The sequence below is a fragment of the Tachyglossus aculeatus genome, chromosome 9, assembly GCF_015852505.1.
Source record: "Tachyglossus aculeatus isolate mTacAcu1 chromosome 9, mTacAcu1.pri, whole genome shotgun sequence".
Taxonomy (NCBI): Eukaryota; Metazoa; Chordata; class Mammalia; order Monotremata; family Tachyglossidae; genus Tachyglossus; species Tachyglossus aculeatus.
The window spans coordinates 5,941,279-5,953,517 of record NC_052074.1 but is presented as its reverse complement, the minus strand read 5'-3'; the positions used below and the strand labels follow the sequence as shown (position 1 = coordinate 5,953,517).

Here is a 12,239-nt window from a genome sequence, read left to right as displayed (position 1 = left end):
CCAAAGGTCAATCGGCTTGAGCCTTTGGGTGGAGGGAGTCTCATTTCTTGTCTGCTGTGTGACCTTGGGCAAGTCACTTCACTTCTCTGTGCCTTGATTCCCTCTTGTGTAAAATGGGGATTAAGACTGTGAGCCCTATCTGGGACAGGGACTGTGTCCAATCCGATTACCTTGTATCTATCCCTGCACTTAGAACAGTGCTTGGCACATAGTGCTTAATAAACACTGTAATCATTATTTTTATTATTATTATTGTTAATAATAATAAAGTGGAAGGGCTCGCTGGATGCCAGGATAGAAGCTGAGGCTGAACTGTGAGCTTTAACCAGTACTAATTCCTCTGCTTCATGGGATTCTTGTGCCAGGCTGCAGTTTCTTTGAAAGTGGAGAATAAACCTACATATATGCCTTCCTCATACAAAATACCTCAACTCACTGTGGACATTCTGCCTCAAATCCAACAGCGTTCTCCTGAAAGCCTCTGAATACCAACTTCATTTTTACGATCCCAATTTTTTTTAAAAAAACCACCCTACCGCTTAGTACTGTAAATCATTTGCTATCCTCAGGAGAGTTCCGGGGTATTGCAAAACTTGATCATTACTGATTCATGACCGATTTAAGAAAAACATCAGCTGAAGTAATCAGGTCAGGGCACTGCCGCTGACCACAGTGCTGGCAGGAAATCCATTGTTTCTTTCATCATCTTTCTCATAAATGTTACATATTTTACAGAATTGAGCTTTTCGCAGTTGGTAGGTCCGTTCTGGTGAACACTTGGAAACGAGAAATCTCCCAAGTCACCTGCTTTTGAAAGGCCACCCAAGTGAGTGGTAGAAATTGTCTGGCAGCTACCCAAATGATGTTTGTTTCTAGAAATGTGTTTCACCTGCCCTTCCTCCTGGGAAAAAGGCATTTCACAGCATGTGGGAACCACATATTTGAAGATTTCACAGTTTCCCTTATCTGACTGATTTTCCTGGATTCAGATCAAGAAATGGTTTTGGAGAGGAAGCAATGGGTGGAGAAAGAAAATAAACTAAGCTTGTTCTGAGCAAAATCACAACTGCCCCACCGATTCAACTAGGAAGAGCCTGCCTCCATCATGTGCGGTGGAAATATGGCTTAACTCCTCAGAAGACTTACTGAGGGACGAAAACTTCAACTTTCAGACCTTCTCCTTTCTGATATTCACCTCTCTCAACTTTCATCCCCCTCTCAGGGTCGCACCTGGAGAGTTTCCAGTACTCTACCACTTTTGGCTACGGGAAGGAGAATCAAGCAGAGGCCTACCCATTTCATTCCTAACTTGGGCAGTGGCTAGCGAGTGGAAGGCAAACTGCAACAAGTCAAAACTCACCCATGCTGGGCAGTAGCAGCATGGGAGAGAGTCGAGGGTGGAGACTCGAGTTTACTGCACCAAAGGTGGCAATGGTAAACCACTTCCAGATTTTTACCAAGAAAACCCTATGGATCCACTACCAAAACAATTGCTGGATGGAGGTGGGACATTCTGGGAGAGATGTGTCCCTCATGTCTCTATGGGTCGGAAACGACGACTCGACGACGTAAGACAAGACAACTTTCGTCAGTGGCATTTACTGAGTGCTTACTGTGTGCAGAGTACTGTACTAAGCACTTGGGAGAGTGTAACAAAGCAGGGTTGGTAGACAAATTCCCTGCCCACAATGAGCTTACAGTCTAGAGAAGCAGACAGACATTCATAGAAATAATTTATAATATATCATTTATAGATTGGCACATAAGTGCTGTGGGGCTGAGGTTGGGATAAATATCAAACGTCCAAAGGTCAGTAGGTCAGTTAGTCAATCGTGTTTATTGAGCACTTACTGTGTGCAGAGCACTGTACTAAGCACTTGGGAAGTATAAGTCGGCAACATATAGAGACAGTCCCTACCCAACAGCGGGCTCACAGTCTAGAAGGGGGAGACAGACAACAAAACAAAACATGTAGACAGGTGTCAAAATAGCCAGAATAAATAGAATTAAAGCTATATGCACAAATGAAAGCTATAAGCACAATATAACAATAAACAGATACATTCCCTGCCCACCACAAGCTTACAGTCTAAAGGAGGGGGGCGGTCACAGAACCAAGTGCATAGAAGACACAGAAGAGAGAGGGAGCCAGGGAAAATAGGGCATAATTGGGGAAGGCCTCTTGGAGGAGATGTGACCTTCAACTTCCTCAGTTTCCTCAGCCAAACAGACAACTGGAGCAACCAATCAATCATTCAGTGGTATTTATTGAGAGCTTATCATGTGCAGAGCACCGTACTAAGCTCTTGGGAAAGTTCAATACAATGGAATTAGAAGACACTATCCCTGCTCACAAGGAGCTTGCAGTCTGTAGTCTGTGTCTGCCCCAGGCCTTTAATAGCATCACAGTTGTGATGATGGAGCCTCCTGTCAGACACTACGGATAAACCTCAGGTCAGAGACTTGAGACTTGAGAACAAGCACAAAGGAATGAATAAAAATAATAACAATAACAATAATAATAATTATGGTATTTGTTAAGCTCTTACTACGTGCCAGCCGCTGTACTAAGCTCTGGGGTGGGTGCAAGCAGATCGGGTTGGACAAAGTCCCTGTCCCACGTGGGGCTCCCAGTCTCAATCCCCATTTTACAGATGAGGTAACTGAGGCCCAGAGACATGAAGTGACTGGCCCAAAGTCACAGAACAGACAAGGGGTGGAGCCAGGATTAGAACAAATGACTACTGGCTCCCAGGCTCATGCCCTATCCACTAAAATAATAATAATGGCATTTATTAAGTGCTTACTATGTGCAAAGCACTGTTCTAAGCACTGGGGAGGTTACAAGGTGATCAGGTTGTCCCACGGGGGGCTCACAGTCTTCATCCCCATTTTACAGATGAGGTAACTGAGGCTCAGAGAAGTGAAGTGACTTGCCCAAAGTGACACAGCTGACAATTGGTGGAGCCGGGATTTGAACCCCCTGACCTCTGACTCCAAAGCCCGTGCTCTTTCCACTGAGCCACGCTGCTTCTTGAATTGATTTTAGTGGTTTGCTCGATGCCATCTGCATGCTTTCTTCCCTGCCAGAGACAGGGGGTTGGTACCCATGGCCCGGCTTCAGTATCCACGGCGATGACTTGGCGGTCAGATTTGTTATCAGCTGGAAGGAGTGAAGTTTCCAATCCTCCAGTTTCTATCCCTCACCCCCAACTTTCCAGCCTTCAGCCTTCCCGGTGTGTTTGCAAAGTGCTTCTAGCCCTGCCCTAGCAAAGAAGCGTTTCCAGATTCCTACAAGAATCTGATTAGCCAGAGGGATTTTTATGAGGTTTCCTTCAAGTTCCCTCAGGTCACTGTGCACACATCTAAAATCCCCAATCCTGTTTAAAGGGTTTCCTTCAAGTTCTCTCAGGTAACCATGCACACATCTAAAATCCTCAGTCCTGTTTTAAGGCCCACCCCCCTCCATAATCACTTGGAGCCTAAAATACATCTGATGGATCAATCAATCATTCTACATTATTCATTGAGCTCCTACTCCTTCCAGACTATTGTAATAAGCACTTGGGAGAGCACAATATATCTAGGAGAAACCAGGCCTGTCCGCAAGGAACTTTAAATCTATTAGGGGAGGCTGATCCATAATAATTTATAGATGGGAGGAAGAAAGGCTTAAATAGTAGAGTATGTAAATTGATTAACTGCTTTTATTAGTAAATGGGACTCCAGCTGGGGTTTTGTTTTGGCCTGTTCACACAGGCAAAGAGAAACTGAAAGCTGAACTACCTGCGGTATATCACTTGGCTATGAAAATAAACTATCTGGATCATTCAGTTTGTTTTATTGTCCATCTTCCCTGCTTGATTGTAAGCTCCTTGAGGGCAGGGATAGTGTCTGTTAACTCTATGGTACTCTAAGAAGAGCCTAATACAGTGTTCTGCACATAGTAGTTGCTCAATAAATGCAACTGACATTAAAAAGTTGTATGTTTTCGAACCTTATTATAAGTATTATTGATTTGAATTTGCATAGGTACAGCGTGATGTTCTTGCTGGCTTTAAAATTGCCTGGGTTTTTTTTACAAATCATATTTTGAGATGAAGAGGGTGTGAAGATAAAAACCTTTCCAGTTATAAAGAAAAATTTTGGCTATTTTTTGCTGCTCCAGCCAAGCCAACTTTTCTCATCTAGGGTCATATTTTTGGAGGCTTAAAAGAAATACATTTGCTCCGCTTTTTTGAACATAAATGACATGAAGTAAACTAAGATATAAGGTTTATTCGTTCCGGTTATATTTTATTCTTTCGCAAACACACACTCCCATGCTCTATGGACTCTCCTTCAAATGATCTTCAAGTATTAAAAATGAACGTGGCCTTCTTTTCAAGGATACTCCAGGCAGATGTTGCAAAATAAATTGCAAAATTGTTAAAAGTCTGATGTGGAAGAGATGAGTCCACAAGAAAACAAAGTAAAATTAATGATGGGAGAGAAAAACCCCAGGTTAAGTTTTGTTTTTTTCATGGTATTTCTTAAACGCTCATTATGTGCCAGGCACTGTGCTAAGGACTGGGTAGATGCAAGCTAATCAGGTTGACCACAGTTCATGTCCTACATAGGGCTCAAAGTGTTAATCCTCATTTTTCAGTTAATTTAAATGAGGCACAGAGATGTTAAGTGATCTGCCTGAGGTCACACAGCACATAAGTGGCAGAACCAGGATTGGAACACAGGTCCTTCTGATTCCCAGGCCTGTTCTCTATCCATTAGGCCATAATGTTTCTTATGAGTGAATGATGAGGACCTGGGCAGTTATTCAAATTCTCTGACCCTCTGACTGCTCTCAACAGACCCTAAAACAAACTTTTCCTCGATCAATGTTTTTACTGCATACCTAACAAAGTGCAAAACACTGTACTGAGTGCTTGGGAGAGCACAGCCGAAGCAAAACACATATTTCCTGCCCGCAAATAGCTTCCAGTCTAATGGGGGTGGGGGGTAGCATGGAGATGCATATGTCAGATACAAATCTTGAGCTCCCCAAGGTTCTGTAACCTATAATAATAATAATGGCATTTATTAAGTGCTTACTATGTGCAAAGCACTGTTCTAAGTGCTGGGAAGGTTACAAGGTGATCAGGTTGTCCCATGAGGGGCTCACAGTCTTAATCCCCATTTTTAAAGATGAGGTAACTGAGGCACAGAGAACTTAAGTGACTTGCCCAAAGTCACACAGCTGACAATTGGCAGAGCTGGAATTTGAACCCATGACCTCTGACTCCAAAGCCCATGCTCTTTCCACTGAGCCACACTGCTTCTCTATACTCTATACTCCTGTGGGCTCCAGAATTAAATATCTAAGGGTCAGCAAATTGAAAAGTAGTTTACCACTCCTCCCCAACAGGCAACAACTTTTCCCATTTAAAAATATTTGTCTCATTCCACTCTCCATCCAGGAGGTATCCAAGGATTGAAACAGACAAAACCACTATCCGTTCCTTTTCATTCAGTCTCAGTAAGTGAAGAAATGACTATACGTGAGTAGGCTGACCAGAGACAGCACTTGCAGATGTTGACTAAGTAATGCAAGGAATGTCACATGGGTCAAGCCTGCATTGTGATGTGACGGTATGATACACATCATCTAGTAGAAGTCTGCCCAAACCTGGAGCGTTTCTCGAGGGGGACATGCGATCCCCTCACAGGCTTCAGAATTGTTGCATTTCCCTCCCTGTTTCCTCTAAACATGGGCACTGTTTCTCAGCTGTGGAAACTGGAAGGAGGCTGGGAGCGGAATAATACCTGTTGTCCTAGGCTGTCGAGTCATATCCGACCCATAGCTACGCCACGGACACATCTCTCCCAGAACGCCCTACTTCCATCTGCAATCATTCTGGTAGCGTATCCACATAGTTTTCTTGGTAAAAATACCATTGCCTCCTTCTGCGCAATAAACATGTCTCTACCCTTGACTCTCTCCCCCCCCAGCTGCTGCCCAGCATGGGTGAGTTTTGACTTGTAGCAGATTGTCTTTTACTCTCTAGCCACTGCCCAACCAAGGAATGGATTGGGTAGGCCTCTGCTTGACTCTCCCTCCTGCAGTCGAGACTGGTAAAGTACTGGAAACTCTCCACTCATTCAGTCATTCAATCATATTTATTGAGCGCTTACTGTGCGCAGAGCACTGTACTAAGCACTTGGGAAGTACAAGTCGGCAACATATATAGAGATGGTCCCTATACAACAATGGGCTCACGGTCTAGAAAGGGGAGATAGACAACAAAACAAAACATGTGGACAGGTGTCAAGTCATCAGAACAAATAGAATTAAACCTAAATGCACATCATTAACAAAATAAATAGAATAGTAAATATGTACAAGTAAAATAAATAGAGTAATAAATCTGTACAAACATATATACAGGTGCTGTCCAGGTGCAAGCTTGAGAGGGCATGAATAAGAAACACTTACTATGGGCCAAGCATTGCACTAAGCGCTAGGGTGGATATAAGATATAAAATAAGACACAGTCCCAGTCCCACATGGGGCTCAGAGTCTGAAGGAGCAAGAACGGGTACTGAATTTTTGTTATACGGATGAGAAAACTGAGGCACAGAGAAGTGAAATGAGTTGTCCATGATCACACGGTAGGCAAGGGGCAGAGCCAGGATTAGAACCCAGACTTGTGATCTTTCCACTATAACAGCCCAGGGACTTGGTATGGATACGTACATAAATGCTGTGGGGCTGAGAGAGGGGTGAATGAGTGGTGCAAATCCAAGTGCAAGGGTGATGCAGAAAGGAGTGGGAGAACAGAGAAGGAGCGTGGCTCAGTGGAAGGAGCACGGACTTTGGAGGCAGAGGTCAGGAGTTCAAATCCCAGCTCCACCAATTGTCAGCTGGGTGACTTCGGGCAAGTCACTTAACTTCTCTGGGCCTCAGTTACCTCATCTGTAAAATGGGGATTAAAACTGTGAGCCCCCCGTGCCTGATCACCTTGTAACCTCCCCAGCACTTAGAAAAGTGATTTGCACATAGTAAGCACTTAATAAATGCCATTATTATTATTATTATAGGTTACAGAACCTTGGGGAGCTCAAGATTTGTATCTGACATAAATGCCATCATTATTATTATTATTATTAGAAGAGGAAATGAGGGACTAGTTGGGAAAGGCCTCTTGGAGGAGATGTTCCTCCTATTTCCCAAGCACTTAGTACAGTACTGTACATACAGTAAGCACATAGAGTGGAAATCACTACAAACACAAAATAAGAAAAAATGTCCCTGCTCCCTTTCAGAGAAAGAAGTAGTTCAGACCAGATGTGGGCCTTAGAGAAGTCATAAAATGTCACTGAAAGACCGCACCATGGAAATCAGGAATATCCGATAAAATCGAATATTTTTTAGAACAGGCGATCTGTGGCTCAGAACAGATTTAAATTGAACGTGAACCCGCATTATCATTCAGTTTTCAGAATGTTCCAAATAGCAATTCCTAGGCCTTTGTTTGGGGCAGACAGAGTCCACCTGCTCTTTTAAAGAGCAATAGTGTTAAGCCGGTTAATTTAATAATCTAATGAAAAGAGACCCAAGGGAGGCAGGAGAGGGCAGGGATCAGTAATGGGACACAGAGCCTTTTCACCTTTAGATCACTGTTTGGATTTACCCTCCATCATCAGTGTCTAAGAGATGTCATTCACACCACCTCCCACATCTGTCCTAGACCAATATTATAACCTCGGTCCCAGTGCTACTGAGAAAATATCCCCATCACAGACCTGCCTCGGGGGGAATCGCCATCTTTGATTGATTGACATTATCATTGATACTCCATGGATCAAATTTGCCACAGAAGCACAGGGCCAACAGAGACAGCTACTTAGCCACTAAAGAAATTCAGGAGCCAGGGACTGATTTAATTCAAGTGCCTTGCATCTAATTCTTATTCGATCAGGTTTTATCAGTCAATTAACAGTATTTATTGAGCTCCTACTGGTGCAGTGCAGAATGCTGTAATAAGCACAGTTAAGACTATAAGCTCAATGTGGGCAGGGAATGTCTTTTTATTGTTATTTTGGTATGGTATGAGAGCGCTCAAAAAATATGATTGACTGAAGTATTTGGGAGAGCACAACTGAGTAACAGCCAAGTTCCTGCCATTAAGGAATTTACAGCCCAGAGGAAAGGTGGAGAGGGGAGGCAGGCAGTCAATCAGTGGTATTTATTGAGCACCGAGCATTTATTGTACCCAGGGCACTGTATAAGAACTTGTGGGAGCTAGAATCACCTGCCCTCAAGAAGCTTACAATCTACCTGAGAGACATAAGTTACTTACAAATGCTGAATCTCTTGAGAGCAAAAGTACGGAAGGATAAACAAATGTGTGAATGGAGTTTCTTATTGACATTGAGAAAAATGCACATGCTGCCAACTTCAAATTTGGAAAATTCTTATCTCTGCTCTTAAAATGTTGTATTCAACAAATATACTAACGCAAGCTTCAATTCCAATGTCAAAGCTGTCAATGACCAAAGAAATGTTTAATATCCCTGTTCACTTTCCATCATTTTCCATTCATTATTCTCTGTCAAAATGCATCACTCCATGGGAAAATCCAATAAACACCCACCAATGACAAACTGTAGACTCTGCAGATAGTTTCTTACAAGACTTCAAAATTTCCCATCATCAGATAATTAATCAATATGCCACAACGTGCTGACAAAATGTTGTGCCAACATACTCTTGACAGGGTTGTCCCATCCATTATGTCAGTTTGGCTTGCTCTGATTTTCTTTCAAAGGCTAGATTTATATGGTGAGACTCGTTGTCTCCAAGATCTATGACTTTGGATGGTGACTGAAAAAATACAAATGGAAATGGCGGAGATCCCAAAATCTGACAAACTGGGATTATCACTTTGAAAATGCAAATTCCATCAGAATGCAGTTTACAGTTCCCAAGGACAGGCACAGAGGACCAAAAATTCATTTTCTAATTTAATTTGTAAAGACTTTACAGAATGGAAAATTGGAAAGTTTCAGTAATAAAGATAGGAATTTCACTGAAATTAAAGGAGTGTAATAATAAATTATTAGTAATAGTATGATTAATAATCATCACACTACTAGCAATAGCATGTGTTAAGAGCTTTACTATCTGTCAAGCACTGTTCTTAATGCTGGAGTGGACACAAATTAATAAGGTTGGAAGCAGTCCCTGTCCCTCATGGGGCTCAGAATCTAAGGGGGAAAGAGAATAGGAATTTAATCTCCATTTTAAGGAAGAGGAAACTGAGGCATCGAAAAGTTACGTGACTTTCCCAAGGTCACATAGCAGGCAGTTGGAGCACGAAAGATGTCACAAACATCCTCATTACTTTATTCCAGGGTTTGCTCACTCTTACACTGAAGAAAATGTTCCTCTAGGGGAAATTTGAGAGGAGAATTGATGGGAGCAGAGTGCCCTGGAAGCTTCTGATTGGAGAACTAAAATGAGAAATAGACAAGCACGGGGGCCAGAATAAAATCAAGAAAGTGAAATACAGGAGGGACAGGTATATTCACACACATTCCCTACTAGTAATTATTGTGTCCAAACACTATACCAAGAACTGGAGTAGATACAAGATAATCAAGTTGGACATAGTCCCTATCCCTATCCCACATGGGGCTCACAGTCTAAGTGGAAGGGACAACAATCATTTAATAGCCATTTTACAGATAAGGAAACCAAGGCACCGAGAATTTAAGTGACTTGCCCCAGGTCACACAGCAGGCATGTGGCAGAACTGGATTTGAATCTAGATCCTCTGATTCCCAGGCCTGTGTTCTGCCCACTAGACCACGTTGCTTTTTCAGAAAGAGCCTTCTTCTGTCCACCTCATTACTAAAATCGAGCGGGAGATTTATTTGGCGTACTAATCAAGTGACTTTTTTAAAAAGAGGTTTGGCACCACGAATCTGGGGAGAGGGGAGGATGCTGGGAGATAAGAAGATTCACTATTTGGAGAAAATCTGGATCTGACCAATTTGACGACCAAACTTTTCTCTTGGCTCTACAAAACGGCTATCGGGGGCATGAGAATTTTTCTCTAGCATATGACACTCCGTTCCTTGATTGAGAATATCCTGAATAATGGACAGGTCAGCCAAGAAGACATAACTGGTATGGGATGAGAGCATATTCCTGGAGCACGCTCTATAGGGAACGTGACATCATCTGGGTTAATATCATTTTGCCTTGATGTCAGGGTGGAAATGTACTATGTTGTTTTTTAGTGGCCAATGGGAACCACTGGAATATTCTGAACTCCTGAACTCTTCTTAGGACTACCACAGGTCTTGCACACACTGAGTACTTTATTGGCAAAATAAATCTCTTAGTCTGTTTGCATGACATCTGGGCTACATTAGCTTTCACATGGGGAACTTTTTTTCCATGTTCTTATTTTTTACATTCACTTATGCAGTCCATCTCTTTCTCTCTCTTTTGTCAGATGGTTATGTTTTTATCTGTCGTGTCTTAAAATTCAATTTCTAAATAGCTTTTTGAGTATATGAATGAGATTTCTATTTATTAGCAACTAAAGGATGTTTAGGTTATCTGATGGTTTTACGAATAGAAAACAATTTAAGGAACCACAAGGTGAAGAGCAGCTTTATAAAATAATGAAAAAGGGATTTCTTCAGTAGGTCGAAGAGTGTAAGTTTTGTACCTTGAATACTATTAGGAATCAACATGATCTGAAGATATGTCATTTGCGGAATTTCTAGTAAGAAAAACATTAATGGAACATGATTCTCCTTAAAACTTTTTCCTCCTTTCTCTATTACAATTTGCCATTGGTCTATTTTGCTTATTTCTGAAACACCCACACAGCAGGAATCACTTCAGACCTTTGGCAGGAAGAATTTATTTTTCAGGTAGTTTTGCTTCCTACATTTCAACACAGACGTCCATTATCTCAAGTGAAGTAACTCAGAAGGAAACCACTACTACAGTTTCATGCCATTTTCCCTCAGTGTACGGCAAACCTTGAAATGGATTGACTTAAAATGCTCAAAAGAACATACTGATAGAAAAATGAGACAAGGTATTCGCAAGAGCTGATCCAGTTGTCTTTACAGTGTTCTAATTTAGAAACAGTTTATCGGAAAGTTCTAAGAACTTAGTTTCTTTTCCACAAGTTGGAAGTTAACCAGTCTCAGTTTGCTGCACTCAGAGATCATATTGCAACACTCATTAAATTTAATTTGGAAAGTACTCCTGTTTCGGGAGTATTTCTTAAACATGGCATAAAAAAAAACCCTCTAAAGTTTTGAACTCACACCAGACACTCAGACCAGAAAGCCCTTGTGAAAGTGGAAAACTACAAATACATTCACTTCGAATTTTCACTTGGGAGGGAATTTCATTCACGATGAATTCTGACTCCAACAAGGTCAGTTTGGTTCATGCTTCACTACCAGTTGTGTTCCTTCATTGATAATCAATCCTGTCATGGCCTATTATATTAATAAATGGCTGCTTTGTTCTATTAATAAGATTTACCAAATGAGCATCACCACTCAAGGTCATGTCATTCCAACGTTCACCTTTGTATTTTGTACGTAATGTCACTAGTAACTACATCAGTATATGCTGATTTACATATTCCACTTATTTATTCTCCTATCCTTCTTTCTTGGCTGTTGCAGTCCCAGCTCTATCTAGACTACAAGCTCCATGTGGGCAGGGAAATTGTCTACCAACTTTGTACTCCCCCAAGAACTTAGTACAGTGCTGTGCACACAGAAAGCACTCAAAAAATTCAAATGATTGATCCTTGCTCCTCCTCCCACTAACTGTAAATCAATCCATCTATGGTATCGATATACATGTATGCATACAACTGTATATAATAATATATAATTGTAAATCAATCGATCAATCTATGGAATTTATTTAGTACTTACTGACTTGAGTGGGCAGGGACAGCAAGGAGTGGGATAGACGAGCTCGAGATACAGTGAATAGGTCGGCACCAGAAGAGCGAAGCGTGCAGCCTGGGCTGTAGAAGGAAATCAGTAAGGTAAGCGAGGAAGGGGGTGAGCTGATTGAGTGCTTTAAAGCAGATGGTAAAGGGTTTCTATTTGAATATCAATCGTATTTGTTGAGTGCTTACTGTGTGCAGAGCACTGTGCTAAACACTTGGGAGAATACAATTCAACAGAGTTGGTAGACATGTTCCTTG

At 41.8% G+C, this 12,239-nt stretch overlaps 1 non-coding gene across 1 annotated transcript; it reads left to right on the top strand.

Annotated features, from left to right (window-relative positions):
* Positions 1–1,212: 1,212 nt before the first annotated feature.
* On the top strand, positions 1,213–1,350 carry LOC119932729. The gene has a single exon (XR_005452468.1). It is a non-coding gene; the product is annotated as a small nucleolar RNA SNORA7 (small nucleolar RNA).
* Positions 1,351–12,239: the final 10,889 nt, after the last annotated feature.